General features: G+C 33.5%; 1 long non-coding RNA gene across 1 annotated transcript; it reads right to left on the bottom strand.

Annotated features, from left to right (window-relative positions):
* Positions 1-228: 228 nt before the first annotated feature.
* LOC104948776 (uncharacterized) lies at positions 229-2,203 on the bottom strand. The gene is made up of 3 exons (XR_798729.1): positions 2,114-2,203; positions 1,560-1,588; positions 229-1,244 (listed from the first exon to the last, which is right to left on the bottom strand). It is a non-coding gene; the product is annotated as an uncharacterized lncRNA (long non-coding RNA).
* Positions 2,204-2,480: the final 277 nt, after the last annotated feature.

The following is a 2,480-nucleotide window of genomic DNA, read 5'->3' as shown; positions in this document are numbered from 1 at the left end:
AACATCCATTAAACTCAGTGTGCTGCTCTGTGATGCTAGCTCAGATACTTGGCATCTCATCTTGGGTGCAAGGTCATCAATGTTTGGGCTCAGGCTCTGAGCTGAGGAGACCCTCAGGATGGAGTGAAGGTGTGCGTGCAATATACCGGCGGGCCAGATCTAATAGTAATTAGAAATTATCCTGCGGGCCGAAATTAAATCCACCAAGGCCCTGATTTGGCCCCCGGGCCTTGGGTTTGACACATGTGAAATAGAGGAATAAAATATGGAATAAAAATCAGCCGTAATACAAAATAATGTTGTACATTGTGGGCATTAATTAGATTTAGAAGATTTTTAGAAGATCATATCATCATTTATAATGTAATATAACTGTAATGACCTCCTTTAAGAAGCACAGCTCATTCAAACCTGCAACATTAGCAAAACATACAGTATTTACCAGCAACCTAAGCAACTTACAAATCTAAAACCAATCTCGAAAACTTGCGGAAATACATTCATATTGATGTGTTCGTAAAAACGTTTTTAGAAGTTGTTTTCTGTAGTTTCTAGGGAGTTTATACTTTTTTCTGAAAATCACACTTTTTTCCAAACATTTCTAAATGTTTCTGAAAATGTTAGAATTTGACTTTCATCAGAAAATCTCAAAAATCTGACTTTTTTCATAAAATTTCAACATTTTCACTTTTATCTGGAAATCGCAACCTCCTGTCTTTTTTCAGAAAATCTAAAAAAATCTGATATTTTTCTTAATTTCAAAATGTTTACATCTCTGTGTTTTACCTTTTCCTATTGTTGTTGTAATTTTAATTTGAAGGTTTTATTTTTATTATTCTGTGTATTGCCCTACAGGGATACATTCATATTTATCTTATTTAATTGGTTTAAATTTGAACGTGACCCTACCCAAAATATGTTGAGTTATTTATTTTAAATATGTCTAAATAGGAAAATACACTTTTGTAAATATTGATTATCTGAACGAATGAATATATCCTTCATTATTGATACGTATATATTCACTGTTTTGCATATTTTAATGTTTTTTTAATTTCTATTTACCTCTAATTAATGTGCAATGTCTTCTATGCTGCTGTGACGGATTAATGAAGCATATTTTATTATGTTACGGCCGTAGCCAGGTGGGTGAAGGAGGTGTTGGGGTGAGGGACAGAAACAGAAGGTTCTCCAACGTTTTCGTACTTCACTGAGCCGCCACGTCCATTTCCATCGTAATGCACCTATGGAAAAAAAACAACAAATAAGTTCAAATGGAAATAAAGAAATGTTTAATTCTAGCTCTTTTATGTTGATGATATTAAACCCACACCGTTTTACTTGTAGGTCTTCTTACGGAGTTTAGGACTTTTCCATTCCTCCAATGCTATAACATAAACATATACTGCCAACATTTTATTGATATATTTTTGTCTTCAATAATAGTATAGTCGAAGATTGAAAAATAGGAAAAGAGAGGCATGACATTCAACAAAAGCCACCAACATTACAATTAATTATAATTGTTGCATCCACTTTTCTTATGATTTTCAACTCACAGTCAGGTCAGCAGGTGGTCTCTTGTTTCCTTAGAAAATAACAACAGAGGAAAATGTAAGCTGTGAACTTTCATTTTGTATTAACCCTCTTTCATCCATCTGATCCAAGTGGTATCTTGTTGATGAAATCACATGTTTATTTGTAAATGTCTTGTGTCATTGTCAATACATTTGTTCTTACTGACTTCATATCATTGTGTTCTCCTTCTGTTTGTATTGGTGCTTTTCAAATGAAATGTTTAAATACCATGTATAAGGGAGCTTGGGGATCGCAGTAAAAAGCACCTAGGTGAAACTTCAAATCAATAAGATAGAAATCATTAAAAAAATGGATAAAAAACACACACGTTCCCTATTTCCATTCATCAAATCATGCAAATTAAACTTAAATAACAATTTCAGAGGGCATTTTTACATAATCTACAATTTTTTGAGATTCAATAAATTACGATTTTACTTCTATCTGTTTATTATTCTGTCAGTAGTCCAAAGATGTTGGCAGGATGAGTGTTATTGCATCTGAAAATAATGTATGTCGGTATGAATTCTCTCACCTCGAGCTTTAAAGAGAAGAACAGTAATGACCGTCAACAGGAGGATTTGAGCCACGCGCATCGCTAACATGATGATGATTCCCACAGACACACCTTTAAAGCATGGACAAAATTATAAATACAGTTATTATTATTATTAACAAAAGACCGGGATCACATGATGGAGAAAACATATTAAACATTATGTCTGCTAAAAATCAGTGTGTTAGCGTAATCATAGTGAGCATTTGAGCATTGTCAGAGTGAACATGATAGCATTGTCATTGTAAGCGTGTTAGCATTTTCATAGTGAACATGATAGCATTGGAAGCTTGTTAGCATCGTCATAGTGATCATGTTAGCATTGTGCATTGTCAGGTGAACATGT

The sequence above is a fragment of the Notothenia coriiceps genome, unplaced genomic scaffold (genome assembly GCF_000735185.1).
Source record: "Notothenia coriiceps isolate Sejong01 unplaced genomic scaffold, NC01 NC01_scaffold00015078, whole genome shotgun sequence".
NCBI classification, from domain to species: domain Eukaryota; kingdom Metazoa; phylum Chordata; class Actinopteri; order Perciformes; family Nototheniidae; genus Notothenia; species Notothenia coriiceps.
Note: the sequence above shows the minus strand (reverse complement) of the source record. Positions and strands in the feature narration are given on the sequence as shown.